Below are 16,423 nucleotides of genomic sequence, written 5' to 3'. Positions count from 1 at the left end.
TTTTCAGGAAAGAGAACTGTACTTTACAGTGAAGAACCTATTCCTTATACCTTGAGTGGAAATGGCTTGCCCTCTCCTGCTCTTCACACAGACATATGATAGCCAGAGTCCTCTATCTCCTAGCCACAGCAGCTTGTTCTAAGATGGTTATGAGACTCGCATAGCACCAATCCAGGTGTTCCCTGAGACTTGAAATTAGCATACTGGGAGTAACAGTTCTCTCCTTCTATGTAAGGTGTAAACACTATTTGGGCTTTGGATAGACAGAAGCCATTTTTCTGCCATGTGTAAAAAGTCTATCTGAGGCTGGGCATCGTGGCTCACACCTGTAATTCCAACATTTTGGGGAGGCTGAGGCAAGAGGATCATTTGAGCCCAGGAGTTCAAGACTAGCCTGGCAACATGTAGAAATCCCATCTCTACAAAATAAATAAATAAATAAATAGCCAGGTATGGTGATGCATGCCTGTGGTCACAGCTACTTGGAAAGCAGATGTAGGAGATCTATGAAGCCTGGATGGTGAAGGCTGCATTGAGGCATGATCACACCACTGCATTCCAGCCTGGATGAGAGTGAGAACTTGTCTCAAAAAAGAAAAAGAAAAAGTCTATCTGAGAATAAACCCCCAAAAGGGGGCCAAGAAAAGAAAGTAAAGGTAGGGCACTATAGCCACAGGGACAAATTCCAAATGTATTATTTGGGTCCCCATATTTAGTTGCTCCTGAAGCTTGTCTCCATCTGGACATCCTAGATGTGTGAGTCTACAAATTCCCTCTTTATCTTAACTGGTTAGGTTTCTATGACCTGTAATGGAAAGAGACTCACAGAATTGCATAGGAGGTTTAATTAATTTTATATATTTCTTCTGACTCTATTTTCTTCCCATCTCTTTTTGGAGGATGCATGCTGATTAAATTCTCTAAATCTAATTGTTTAATCTCTGCTTTCTAACTCCTAAAATATTCACAGAGTGGAAATATTTAATTTTGTGAAGGTATGCCAAAAAGGATCTACAAAAATGGCTTAAAATTGGAGGCTGAATCTTATGCTAAAATGAATGGAAAGGAATAAAGAAACTGAGATGTGGTTTCTGCTGAACTGGTCTTTCGTCAGTTCTATTCAATTTGCAATAGTGAAAAGTGGGGCTAGGAATTTGCGTATGTTATGTTGAGTACCTACTCAGTTCAACTATGTCATGAAATTTACCTGTATCTTGTAGATATTGTTATCTTGATTTCAAAGATTGTTTTAAAAAGTCAAATGATTTTCAGAGTTTCATTCTTGCCCAAGGTCCAAGTCTTACCCTTGCTGTTAGGTATAGAAATGCAAGATTAGACCCCAGCTGTCTGAGTTCTCAATGCTTCTCCACCATTCAGGATGTTATGCAATTAGGTTGGATATTGACTCTGTTCCCAAAGAGAACATTTCCAACTTTCGTCAAATGTCTCGAAGTTCATGGTTTGATCATTATTGTTTTGGAGGAAAACAAAGCCAATCACTTTCTAGGGAGTACATTACTATCAAGAGAGTATAAAATTTGAATTTAGAGACACATAAATTCTAGTTTCATTTTCACTAAAGAGCTCTGTGATTCTGAAGCTTAACATTTCTAGACCTCAGTTTCCTCTTTGGTCAAACAAAGGGAATGAGGGCCGCTCATCTCTCAAGTCTATTTCATCATTTCTCTCCTGGTAAGTGCTTCCCCAGAGCCCTGTATTTTTCCTGTAGGAGATCATATCGCCCTATGTTATGATTATATGCTAAATACGGTGACGTCTCATTCAACTCAGTATTTCCCAATAGTCAGTCCAGTGTCTGGCAGATAGATCATCAATGAATATTTGTTGAATAAATAAATGAGACAATGAAGTCTGTTTACTCTTTGGACAAAATATTACTTTTTGTGTGTGTGTATTCTGTTTCTTTCACTGATCAAAGGAGTAAGCTTTGAAATTGAAGAAAATACCTAATTTTCTAATTTTGCTGATGAGAAGTAAAAATAGGTTAATGATAGTTTTGAGTGCTTCAGTGTTCAATACATCAGTATGGATTTTACACAGGACATTTCTTTAACGAGAAGCTCAAGATAAGCAAGGAGTTAATGTAAGTTTTTAAAATAAGAGATGTATTTTAAAGTGTAAAATGGTCATTTTGAATAACCATTGTAATTCAACTTTTAAGGCTTGGTAACAGAGCCATTCTGGTGAACTTTCTATGTGAACAAAGTTTCCTTAATCAGCTTTTCCTATATTATTTCATCTTGGGGAAAAAAAACAGTAGCTAAGCCAGAAACAAGCAAAATAACAAAAAGAAAAAGAAAAAAAAGTCTGTGACCAAAGCGACAGAATTACTTTTTTTTTTTTTAATCTCTCCACTTGTGTTTGTGAAGGAGAAGTGAGCTATGTGGTTTTTTGTCTTTGTTTAGACATTGGACAATAAAAATCATAAGAACATATATTTTTGACATACTATTTTTTGGTATTCTTTGGAATTTGGACCCTAATTAAAAAATATGTGTTTCCTAGCCCTTCTTACTGTGAAAATCCTTGGCAATATAAACAGATGCACTGGTTGGCTTTTAATTCTGACACCAGACTGTCTGAAATAATAGCTCTAAGAAAGTGTGAATTCTTTCATTCCTCCAGCGTCAATTATAAGTACTTAATTTGTTCATCTTCCTATTGCTGACTATAGTACCAATCTGGTTTATTTTTCACCTGGCTAAACATGGTGCATTTCAGAAACCCCTAGTTTATTCTGCACAAGAAGACAGAAACAAGCCACAAGTTTGAGTAATTTTCATACTCCGGGGCACATCACTGTAATTTAATAATTAAGATATTAAGTGGTGTTCTGAAAATTTCAATGATATAGGCCCATAAAATGACAGAATTAGGACACTTGATAAGCAGTTTGAAAACACTGAATATTTCTCATAAAAGTTGATTCATCATTTGATAAATGAGCCAAGTTAATAGCTTACTAGCTCATCTTGGCCTTTCACAGTCAAGCATATTCATTTTTTTGTGTCTACCATTTTTTACAACTTGTAACCAATTTGCTGTCACAGTGTTTTTAGCCTGTGATGTGACTGCGGTAACACTGACTTCTGTACATGGATGGGGTACCATAAATGACATACAGGCCAAAAAAATTATCAGTTCCTGGGAGTTGAGATATTTTGGAAGAATTGCTAGAACGGATCTTCATAAAGATCATCATATTCCTACTTTAAAACTTCACTCTTTAGAGGTGTGTCTTTGTATACTAGAGGCAAACATAAAATCAAAGAAAGGCAAATTATTGCTGGAACTCATGATAAACATAATGAAGAATGCGCTATGCTTCTCCAATTGTTTTCTTTCAAAGTCTGTCTTTGTATGTGCATTTATATTTTGAGATGTTTTCACCAGTCATTTTGGTGACTAACACTAAAAAAGTTTATATCTCATTTGTAAATATGATGAAAAGAATTATTAGGGCTAAAACATAATGGGATATATGGTAGGAATTGTTAAGCCCTTTATTTTTGTTATCACACTTGAATCCTCATAACATTGCTAAAGGTATTCTTGTTAGTATTTTTCTCATTTTGGAGGTAAGGAAGTTGAAATTTAATGATACTCAGTACCTGACCCAAGTTCACAGAGTCAGAAAGTGGTGGAAGCAAAGACTTTAACCAAGTAGGGCCAGAGTGTTCAATCATGTCCTGCTGTTCCTAAACATTGCTGCTACTAAGGCACCTAATGCCTTACACACATTAGTCCATTTAATCCCTCTTAAAAAACATTAATGTTGAAAATACTATACCTATTTTACAAATGGAGAAACTGAAACTCTGATGAAGTAATTTGCTCAAGCTCACACAGTGTGTAAGTAGTAGAGATGGGCTTAGAACGAAGGTTTGCCTGATTCCAGTAACCTGTGCTCAAAAGTTTCATTCTAAACTGTATAATAACATTTGTTTAGGCCCTTAGAGTTTATTATCTAATTCTAGTAGGTGGCACCAACACAGTTCTTCTGTGTGCAATGGCTGACTACACTATCTTTGATGCCAGAAAGACTAGAGACAATTTCCTCGTAAGGGTAAGGGCCAATGATGTGTACTGCTATCGTGACATATGTATAATAGGGATGAAAAGGAGTCTTGGAGGATATGTATTTCTACTGGTAAAAGCAGAGGCTGGGGATTGGCCTTCTGGAGTATCTTTCCAACATTTTTTTATATGACACATCATTTCATTCATATGCCTCCGATTAATCTCCCCTAAAATCAAGTTGGCTCTGATAACATCTCTTTGGAAATGGTGGGAAAAACACATAGTGACATCCTCTTGATCTTTTTGCAAAAACACAGCTATGATCTTGTCAGTTTTTAAACTTTTTTCCCATTTGTGGAAAATTTGTTTTTGTGGAATTAGATAATAGAGAATATGAAATCTCAGTGGCCCATAGGTCCCATGACCATGCTTTGGGGCAGTTACTTGGACAAGCATGATAGCTTCTTAGTTGTTTCCTGTTGTTCTTGGCCTCATTGCAATCCTTTCCAAAACTTCCCTCCTTCTCTGCTGCATTAGTAATGCAAAATGAAATTCATTGTGCCCATTATATCTGTTAAATGGTTTCCATTTTAACTTGAGAAAAATGTATTGACGTTCATGTGTTTGGCATGAAAAATGTGTATATCTATCGAAGATAGCAACTTGTCTGTTGGAATTACAGTGCATTATGTATAATGCTGCTTTTAGCTGTGCATGTACATTTCCTGGAATCTTATTGTGTCAGAGCTTGGAAAGTTTACACAAGCATTGGTAATCTAATTTTTGTCTGGTGGGTGGCTGTGGAAATATGGAGTATTTGAAAAAGCAAATGTCTTGGCCATCTGTGCCAGGGAGGGGTTTGGTGGCAGGGGTGTCTAGGCAGGTGGGTAAAAAACAACCATCAAAAAAAGGCTTTAAAAAATTGCCCCAGGCCTAACCTAAATACTAATTTTCCAAGAGCAGAATGATATAACCATTTTGTGACATGGTTTTTAGCGTATTTCTGATTATTCTTTTTAGGAGTTCTAATTGTAAGGTTGTGGGATCTATTTTATCTTTCTCCTGCCTCTTAATGATAATCCTTCTCTAGACTATATTGTTTCCTGTGCCTTTTGTCTTCTGCAGACAAGAGTCTTTGGCTCATGAACATCTTGTTAAGGTCTGTTGAGGATTAGGGGCTGTGACACAATTTTCTTGCTGAGTCTTTTTATTGGGGATTTTTCTGCTGGTTTGTCTTGGAGGCCTTTGAAATGTCTTCTATCAAGCAATAATTTTCATTTTTCTTTGTTTTCCTTAAAATTGGGGTTGTATTTGGCTCAAATGTTCCTGGGGTCTAGGTAATGAAATGTATTATTTAATAGGCCAGTGTGAAATTCTGTGTGCAGCAGCTGCACTGCTCTCTTTCTTTCAGAGTTGCTTAAATCCTACTCACTGCGCTGCTGCTGAACTGTGATGTAGTTTTCGTTTTTTGGCTCTAAGTGTATTTCAGCCACACATCTAAAGCAAGGTTTCTTAATTTCTGCACTATCGTCATTTTGGACTGGAGAATTCTTTGTCGTGGGGGGTTGTGCTATGCATTCTGGGTTGGGTGGCAGCCTCCCTAGCCTCTACCCACTTGATGCCAGCAGCACCTTCTCCAATGTCTCCAGGTATTCCTAATGTCCCCTGGGGAGTGAAATCACCCTCACTTGGGCATCACTGATCTAAAGCAAGGTTGAAAGACAAGGCTGGCATGATGTAAAGGAATTTCCATAAAAAGCACTGAACTCAAGCAATGCAATGACAATTCTGAGAGAGCTTTGTGTCTAGGAGGATATGTGGAGGAACTGTATCACGCATCCCTGGAGAAAACACTGTAATAATTGTCTATAGTTTCCTAGACTAAGTAACAGAGGAGGTAAGGGTCACCTTTTAACTGCTTTGCTTCTGATCTGCTAATTATCTCCTCACCCTGTGATGCCTTTCATCTCCCCTCTATGCAACTTGACTCACATATGGAAGATTCTAATTCTTCACAGATTTTCCACCTTAACTACTTTCCTAGCCTAACCTCCCTGCTCTTCGGTTTCCCCCACTGGTTTTCTTTGGCTCAAATGGGAACAAGGTGCCCATTATTTCTTTAATCCACTTCACCACTTAATAATTGCTGAGGACCAATTTTAACAAGATGCTTCCTTACTCTGTAATGCACTCCACTAAGGAACTAATGTTTACCATGATGAGTATTCTCTGTTTCAACTGAAAAGCTGAAATGCTGCCGACCACTGCAGTGTAGACTTTTTCATGTTTAACATTTTCTCAATGCCTCTTTGAGTGAGTTACATCTATTATATTTAATGGCAGTCTTATGGGCCTGTCAAAAGGGCATTCTATTTGCTACTGAAATATCAATTAAAATAACATGCAAATGAACGAAGTAATCAAATGCATCTGATGATAATATCAAGATTATTTTTAATTTTTTAATGCTGTGAAAGCTGTGAGTAGGCTAACAAATCTATTTGATCAATATATGGGATGTAAAAAGAAGAAGAGACAAGATTGACTGATGAATAAAATGAAACTGACACAAACAGGCTGACAGCCAGCTGTAAGTCTCTTTAGGGCAAATGCAATTAACTTAGAATAATAGACTCAAATTTGATGGTTAGAAATGCATTTTTATTAACAATCACAGGCTGAATCATTATGCTCTTATGAATAAAATGGTACTTATATTTTGTGCATGTGTGTGCATGCATATATAAATACATACACATATGTCTCTATGTATATACCCGTGCGTCTCACATTCCTATGTGCTCTGCTTACAATTTGGGTGGAAAAGTTGATTTTTAGAATAATGTACTCTAAAAAGGAAATTCATTCATAAATTGTCTTCAGGACTATAAATTCTGAATATTCCCCCAAATTATATATATAAAAATCATACTACTTATCTGGTGCTATTAGACATAAAGCCAGTGAGCCCTGGTCCCAGAACTGCTGGTCCTTAGGGAATTTGGAATTGCAATCAGGGATTTACAGATTTCATTTTGAAGAGGAGAAGTCATTACTAGAAACCTAAGCTCATTTCCTCTCCTTTAATAGCTATTTTAAATCATTCATTTAGAAAATACATTAACTATTTAGGGTACTTGCAATGCGTTTCTCTTGGCGTTAAGTCTGCATTTTTAAGAGTTTTTTTCTAAAATTATTTCAAAAGAAGACGAGAATTAGATAAAAACCAAATGAAATTTTGGTGATATAAAATTACTTTTGGATAACATTTTCCTCTCTCATTGCCTAAGAGAAAACAACTTAAAACTTTAACAAAATATTAGAATATTAACAAACTCTTAATGTTTTAATGCTGTATAGATTTAAAAAGTACATGATTCCTGGAAAATCACAAACTCGACTTTGAATATGATTAAGAAATAGCATATGGTCGATGGCCTCTTTAAATGAATTTGTTAATAACTTAAATAGAAAGCAGTTTTAATTCTGTACTACTTACTTAATATTGATGCCAACCTTAACTAGAAACTGGGTAATAAAGGGAAACGAGATTATAGTCAAAAATAAGTAACTTTAATTTCTACAAAGAAATCAGAATATGGATTCTTGCATAACATTTTTGCAAACTGCTTTATATATGTATATATATATATTTTTTTTTTTCAAATGCAAAATAAAGCTCCCTGAGTTATGTAATTGCTATTCTTCAAAAGGACATCATGAAGGTTGACAATTTAAAATGTGCTCTTCCTGTCACCATCCAATTTTTTTGAATGTCTACTGATGGTGTTAAAAACAATCTCCGCAGAAGAGGGCTGCCATTGCCAATTTAGGACACTGGCTTTGTTATTAGCATAGGCATATTAGATCATCCTCTTGCTCTTCCTGCCTGCTTTGTTCTTTTGATATGGTAGGGAACTGAAATTGACAACAGCCTGCATTTATATAACAATAACTTGCATTGTTAAATATATATATGTAGATAGAGAGTTCTTTTATTCCCAAAAGATATCAAAGTTCACTACACACCATAAAAAAAAAAAAAAAAACCCACAGATGTATTCAGATGCTTCTAGGGTGAACGCTAGCAGCTGTTTAAAAGCATAAAGTATTGACAGCCATAAGATTCTTGGAATAGTACATCACCATTTTTAATTTTTGATATTTTTACCTCCTTAGAAAATTTCTGTTTTGTGGCCGGGCGCGGTGGCTCACGCTTGTAATCCCAGCACTTTGGGAGGCCGAGGCGGGCAGATCACGAGGTCAGGAGATCAAGACCACGGTGAAACCCTGTCTCTACTAAAAAATACAAAAAAATTAGCCGGGCGTGGTGGCGGGCGCCTGTAGTCCCAGCTACTCGGAGAGGCTGAGGCGGGAGAATGGTGTGAACCCAGGAGGCGGAGCTTGCAGTGAGCCGAGATTGCGCCACTGCACTCCAGCCTGGGAGACAGAGCGAGACTCTGTCTCAAAAAAAAAAAAAGAAAATTTCTGTTTTGTTCACCAGGAGGAAAGGATAAAGGTCACACTTTGTTACTTGAGCAACATGTCAGAAACCCTTTGAACGTAAGCTGGAAAGAAACTGTCTAAGTCTAAATGCTTGAACAACACTGCTGTTGTAAACACAAGACCAAGTAGGCTGCTTGGTATCTCATCATTGTTCAATCTACTGATCCACTGAAAACACATAGAGTGAACTCAGAGTGGGGAGTTTGATCATTGGATGGGCATCACTATAAATAGGGCTATCGGGCTTATCAAATAAAAACACCAGATGCACAATTTAATTTGAATTTCAGTTAAATAACAAATCAGTTAGTATAAGGATGTTCCATGAAATACGAGGAACATACTTTATAACTGAAACATATTTAAGAGGTTGTTGACAACAACCTACATTTATATAGCAATATGTGGGACACAATACTAAAAAAAATTATGGGCACTCTGTATTTAATCTGGCAATCCAAACTACGAAAGCAAGGCTTTGTGTATTCTTTATAAAGTAGACTATCATTGGTATAAAAAACATTTTTAGAGGGAGAAAAAAACCAATAGACCTTTATTTTTTGTCACCCTTAAAACAACCCTACCATCTTAAATATTTGTAAATGTTTTCTTCTTCACAAAATAGAAATCATATTATATTTAGACATGACTCTTTTTTCAATAATTCATAATTATAGGTTCTGGATGGAATATTCATGAACAATACAAGGCTCAGGGCATATCATAATAATCAGTGAGTGGTCGCCTATCTGTTTCCATGACTACCACGAAGGATAGTTATTTTTTTTCTTTGGTTTATTTTCCTGAATGCCAATCATAGTACCAATCGCATGGTAGAAGATCAATTCATGTTGCTTGAATGAATTTATTCTTGGCCATTGGATTGATTTTTCTCCTTTTTTCTAACTTTGGATGACTTCCCTGTTTTTTTCAGACATAATGGTAGTTTTTCCTCTATGGTTTTATTTCCATTTTTAGATATTCTTCAGCAGATGCAAGGTGAAATTTGACACCCTCCTATCAGTAAGTTATAGGCTGTGTTTCTCTGGCAGTATTTCTTACAAGGAGAAAACAGAGGAGTTCTGGATGGTTGATGATGAGTCTCCTGGAGATGGAGAGAGTTAGCAAATAATTTTTTTAAAGCCCACCAGGAAGGTTGTATTACAGAAAGTTAACTGTGCTCTTGAGCACTTCATATGTATTATTTATCATATAATATACATTATCTATTATATGAATTAGTTGAAAATTTTCTAGAGGAGTTTAAACATATAGGATTTTCCTATATTATATCAATTTTTTAATCACATATCCATGCCACAACTCAATTCGATTAGAATTTTAATATATAACATTATATCTCTTTTAATCTTCAGAATTTATGACTCTAATAGCAAAAGGTAACTATTTTTATCCCAATCATCATTATTATTGGTTTTGTTTCTACTGTATACATGCTACGGGCATTTGCCAATGCAATATGAAGCAAGTGGGACCAAGGTAAAAACAGAGAGTGAGATCGAGCCTAAAGGAAGATTCAAGGTTTCAAACACACAAAATAGGGTTATGGTCATCAAAAAAAATAGATATAAAGATATTCATGAAGCACTAAAATAATATCATAAGTTATTTTTTATAAGTTTCTGTTTTCTGCAGTAAAGAGATGTGTATTCTTTTAGATGAGATCAATCATTACATTAACAAGTAAAGTAGAATTTAATGCTACAATGATCAAAATAAAAGTCTAAACAGGTCAATTCATTCCGTCTTTGTAGTATTTGAAGGGTAGGAAGGAGAATGGTAAAGGAGATAGGCTAACATTTATTGAGTATGTATTAAATTCAGATGCTGTGCTAGACAATGAGAGTAATGAACCATATTATTCTCTGTCCTGAAGTCTCTGACTCACAGTCTAATGGGACATACACATGAGTAAGTAAATAATTGCAAAGCATTGTAGTTATGTGCTATAAAGACATAGTATATTGTATAGATATGATCTTATGTAGGATATTATCAACCTTCTAAATAGATTGCAGGAATGACTTCACTGGAGAAATAATGTTCCAGCTCTGAAGGAGTTTATAAATGGAGCAAAAAGGTTTGAAAAGCATGTTATGTTGAGAGCAAAATTGCCAAAAAGTGTTGGTTATGAAGCAGAATGAGAAGCACACTGGTTTGAACTGGAGTGTAGGGTTCAGGGTAGAAAGAATGCCAGGAAATGGAACTTGAAAAGTAGGCATAGCTCAGAACTTGGAGGCTCATATATTAAACAAAGGAGAATTTAAAACAGGGAAAATACATAGTCAAATTTAGAAAGAGAATGCTGGCAGCAGATTGGAAGGGACAAGATTGGATTAGAAGAGCAATATTTAGGCTTTTACAATCAACAGTAAAGACAAGAGTTAATTAAAGCTTAAACAAGATGTTAATTTGCCTTTGGAAATGGACAGGATAACCAGATTCAAGAGTTAATGAACAAAAGAACTCAACAGCTCAATGTATTGAAAAATGGTGATTAACCTGGTTAGTATAAAACAAGATAGTATTGAGTAGGCTATCATGTGTGATATGTTAGTTCACAGTGCTAGGAAATGATGAAGTGGAGGTCCCTACTCAAGTCCTTCTAACCACAAAGTCCCTGATCTTTTCTTTAAGGTATACTTCCTGAGGTTGACTTCAGATCCATGTGGATGTACACTTGGACCAAGTTCTACATTAGAAACACTTTAAGTGATTGATCTAGAGGTATGAAGTGAATCAAGAGCTTTGTGTCCTTAATATTTACCAACCAGTTTGAAGGGACAGAACTGGATTCATTCATTCATTCATTCACAATTTATGTAGTGCCTTCTTTCTGAAGGTAGTTATAATTTGAATTTGGAGCTACCTCAGGCTTTAGTGTCTAAGGGGGGAAACTATCATATTGTGCAAATATGAGCATTGATTGGAATGCAATTTAGGAGACAACTAACAGATACTACCATTGCTGTGACCTCCCCATCATAAGAAAAATAAATAAGCAGGATATAATTTAAATTTTTCCCTCACATCTTTCTCTTTCTGATTAATCATCCTTTCCCTTCTCTCTTTTATGCCTGCCCCTTTAGGTCTAAGTAAATTTGCTTTCTTAAAATATATCATTGCAGGTGCCCCTGCTGTGAAAATGGAAAGAAATGTAATGTTTTGGTCATGGGAGAGCTGCCAATTCCACAGTACCAGCACAGTGAGAGTCATCCTTCATTTATTTCCCCCCTTCCCCTTTTCGGATGTTGATGAGACATTAGTATGGCGCGAAGCCTGTTTGCTCCTTGCTGCATTTATTTTGTTAAGATTAGAGTTGCTAAGATACGGTAGTTATTTCAAATTGTAACCACCGATGCCAGTGGTCATAAAATAAGTACTGAAATTCCTTTATTTGCTAACGTTAATAAAAAAAATTCTTGAGGGGGCAAGGGAATTTTCTGGCAAAAAAGGAACAGTACTCCAAGTGGCCTCTGTTATAGCACATAATTAGATCCACTAGCCTAGCTGGTGTTGAGCTATTTTGGTGTAAAATCTAGAGAGAAGTTCTGGCTTCGAGTTGTTTATTAAGTTATTCTTTTAAAATAAAGGTTGTGGTCAGGTTGTGCAAATTTTACATCCCTTCTTCTATTTAGTTGTTTAAGCTAGGGGATTTATTTTTTAGCCTGTTGCTAGTTATTCTTCTCTGTTCAATAAATATTGTGAAGGATTTGGAGTTTTTAACACTTTCTCACAACTTCTTGAGTTGGGCCTCAATTCTTCTCATCTTATGCTGCTGAAGCACCAAATCTCTCATGTTCTATTGATTAATTCTACTCTCTTAGGACATAATTTGTAACTTGTAATTTTACTGTTGCCTGTGACATTTTTTAGGTAATTGAGAAGTCATGTCCTGTGTTTTCATTGTTATTGACAATATTCTGTATTTTTCTTTATAATGAATCACACACACACACACACACACACACACACGCACACCTCAGAATAATTTCCAACTAGATTTAAATGAATACCAGAAGATTTCTTTGAGCTTGTAGGTAAATATTTTCAACTAATACTTAAAAGAAAAACCATTAAACTATTTGGGTGGAAAAATAATCTCTGAGCAGCCAGTTTGGCAAAGGTTTGTTCAGCAAATGTGTGTAATTTCAAATTACGCTATGTTTTTATTTCACAAAAATTTCCAGCTTCCCTAGAACACTTCAAATACTAATATCCAGAGTTTCCACTGGCAATTCTTTTGTTTGTCCTGGAAGCATCTTGCAATTTGGGACTAAGAAAATATTGTGTTCACTTTGGATTTATAGACATAAACATATGCATTTCTTCTTCAGCACAGAGTTCTTTTCAGGGAAAGCCAGGTTGAATGGGCAGATTGTCAAATAGTAAGAAGGCTTCATCAAAAATATATAGTACATTTGGCTGAAAAAAATGGTCTCCAATAAAATTTAATCTATTTAGAGAAAGATAAACTATTAAATAATGACATCCCGATGTGATTTGATTAAAAGTAATATTTTGTGAAATCACCATTTAAACGCCTTTCCAGAGAGACTTAGAGAATATGCTGTACACTGTTGAATCGTATTCATTAAACCAAACTCGTAATACCCAGTGGAGCCTTATTCTACAACAGGCCTGTGGTTAATTGTAATTCCATTAGAGAAACTGCAAAAAGGTGGTTTCTGCCCACATCTTTGGAGACAAAGCTACTCCTCATGTTCTGTGGTTATTCCTGTCTCAGAATTTTGAGATGCCAATGCTTTGTAGAGTTTCAGTTCTAACATCTGAGTTCTTAGAACTCAATGTCCAGAAAGTAAAGTGATTTACTGCAGTCTTCAGTCTTCATTTTCTATGTTCATTGTTCACCTATGCCATAGTAGGGGGACTATCTGATTTTTTTATCTGATTATGCATCCCAAGATTTAAGATTGCAGATATATCAGGTATCTGTCTACTTGCATAATAGTGGGTATATATTAGATCAATTTATTGGTCTACACTTTTTCATTCCCTTAAATAGTATTTTATAGGCATAGCCTTCCTTGGTGTCATGATGGCGGGGTGTACATTCCTGCTCCTTTCTGGAAGGCTTAGTGGCTTCACTTGGCCAACATAAACGATATGATGACAGCGATATACCTGCAAATTTAGGTTCTGCTTTTGCATTGAGAATATTATAATACTGCCATTACTTTTAATGGCAAAACCCTCAATTACTTTTGCACCAATCTAATACCATACCTAAGTAGTTGCTGGTCTAAGGAAGATGAGGAACATGTAGAACGGACCTAGGCACACCTGCAGCTTTGAGTCAAACCCTACTGCACCTTATTCAGGTTAGCCAAACTGCAGCTGACTCATAGATAAGCAAGCAAGAAATAAAGGCTTGTTGTTATTTGCCATTAAAATTTGAGATGTCTTGTTGCCCTGTAATTATGGCAATATTTAACCGATACAGTGGACCAATTTTACTTCCTTAAGTGCCTTCAAAACACGTGTTAAGGAACTAAAATTGAAGGCAAAACAAGTGCCTTCAATTCTGCATATGTGAGGAGGCAAAAGGATTTTCTCCTGTTATTATTAAGTCTTTCAGTTCTATGCTAGCTCTGAAGCTGCAGCTTGAATTCAGCTCATATAGATCTGAAAAGTTTTAATAAAGTTATGAGTCATGTGTAATTGACCAATGTCCCGAACGTGTTACTTGGTGAAATTGAACAAAATGGGGGAATTCTGCAAACCCATAGTTTCAGTGGAATTCTTATCCAATATATGACTTAGGCTTAAAGTATATGTATTGTATGCTGTGATTTTCCATTGGTGTATGGTGTGGCATACAGTTGTACCATAAGCCTTTCATAGGTGTCACCCCATTTGCTTCAATGTATGACTTTTTTAGACAATTGGGTGTTGGGGAGTGGATCTTAACTGAGGACATAAACTATTGTGGTAATAACTGTCGATGGATTATGGAGTCAAGTGGTTCAATTAAGATGGGTCAGAGAGAATAATAAGTTACAAACGTGATTCAAGGTTACAATTTCAAAAGCTAAGTGAGGCTGGGCAAACAATAGAAATCAATAAAGTGGGCCAGATAACAGGAATGAGATATCCATGGTAAACTGGAGAAGATGTGACCCATTTATAGGAGATAACTATTTGGTTCCAACTAATTTCGTCATTCAGGCACTGTATTGCCCTATATTTATTTACTTATTTTTTTAAATTGAATGCCTCTACATGTCAGGAACTGGTTCTGTGGATACAGCAGTGAACAAAACAAACTATACCATTAAAAAAAAAAATCAAAAAGAAGGCTAGGCGCTGTGGCTCATGCCTGTAATCCCAGCACTTTGGGAGACCAAGGCAGGCAGATCACCTGAGGTCAGGAGTTCAAGACCAGCGTGGCCAACATAGTGAAACCCTGTCTCTACTAAAAATACAAAAATTAGCCAGGCGTGGTGGCAGGCACCTGTAATTCCAGCTACTAGGGAGGCTGAGGCAAGAGAATCATTTGAACCCGGCAGGTGGAGGTTGCAGTGAGCCGAGATCACACCATTGTACTCCAGTCTGGGGGACAAGAGTGAGACTTTGTCTCAAAGAAAAAAAAATCAAAAAGAAACTAATACCTAAAATAAAAAGTATTTTGAATTGTGATAAGTGCTAAAGAGAAAAACATACAGCAGGTGAATGAAATACAACATTTTGGAAAATATGGTAGGGTCAGTCCTTACTGAGAAGGTGCCTTTTAGTAAAGTCCTGAGAGAAGTAATAGAGGGAGCCATGTGGATAGGGAAGACCATTTTATTTATGGGGAATGGCAAGTGCAAGGATACAGAGGCAGGGGTGTGTGTGGAGTCCAAGGTGGGGGATAAATGTGGAAGGGGCTGAGTGGATAAAGGAGAGAGTGGATGAAGAGTTGGAGAATACCAGAGCCTTGGCTGCCTTAGGTGGGGCACCTTATTTCCACATTGAAAATGTTTCAGCCAGCTGGGCACGGTGGCTCATGCCTGTCATCCCAGCACTTTGGGAGGCTAAGATAGGAAGCCTGAGCAACATAGCAAGACCTCACCTACAAAATACAAAATAATTAGCCAGGTGTGGTGATGCACCCCTGTAGTCCTAGCTAGTCAGGAGGCTAAGGCAGGAGGATGGCTTGAGCCCAGGAGTTCAATGCTGCAGTGAGCTATGATAACACCACTGTACTGCAGCCTGGGCTACAGTGCAAAACCCCCAACTCTAAAAAAAGTAAAAATAAAAATAAAAAAAGAAAATATTTTATCCAGATGTTGAAATCTGAAAATAGATACTCAATAAGACTATGCCATAGCCCATTTAGAGAGATTTGAAACTCTTGTATTAAATAAGCTTAAGTGAAAAAAATTCTGTTCCTGGAGATAAAACTTTTTAAATATACTAAAAATGTATAATCTCTTTTAAAAACAAAACAAAGTCCAGAAGCTTTCCTAGTATGCTCTGTGGCATAATATAGCTAGCTCAGAAGATTCAAAAAAAGGGTTAACAAATGCAGAGATAAGATTAATTATGAATCTGTACAGTTTGATTCAGATAACAGTTATTTAGTAGGCATATTTATATTTTTAATATTCTTTTCAGAGCATTAAAATTTTTTGGTAATTGTACATAACAAAACCCAGTTCCAATTACAAAAAAAAATTGTATGCTAACTAGCAATGATAAAACATTAGTGTCAATTGCATGATTTTAACAGCTGTGAAGTCTGTATTTGAATTCTGTTAAATTTAATGGATAAATTAAAGTCATATTTTAAGACTACTTAAGGGAATCTTTTTTCAAAAAAGCTCAACCCCAAACATTCTAAAATTGCGTA

The 16,423-nt window shown here is 36.1% G+C and overlaps 1 protein-coding gene across 2 annotated transcripts in view; it reads right to left on the bottom strand.

Moving 5' to 3' along the window:
• The window catches only part of MDFIC2 (MyoD family inhibitor domain containing 2), a 120,111-nt gene that overhangs the window by 43,479 nt on the left and 60,209 nt on the right, over positions 1-16,423 (bottom strand). The gene's annotated exons all lie outside the window — the stretch shown is intronic.

This window comes from Symphalangus syndactylus, chromosome 21 (assembly GCF_028878055.3).
Source record: "Symphalangus syndactylus isolate Jambi chromosome 21, NHGRI_mSymSyn1-v2.1_pri, whole genome shotgun sequence".
Lineage (NCBI taxonomy): Eukaryota > Metazoa > Chordata > Mammalia > Primates > Hylobatidae > Symphalangus > Symphalangus syndactylus.
The sequence above is the reverse complement of the archived record's forward strand: the minus strand, read 5'-3'. Positions and strand labels throughout refer to the sequence as shown.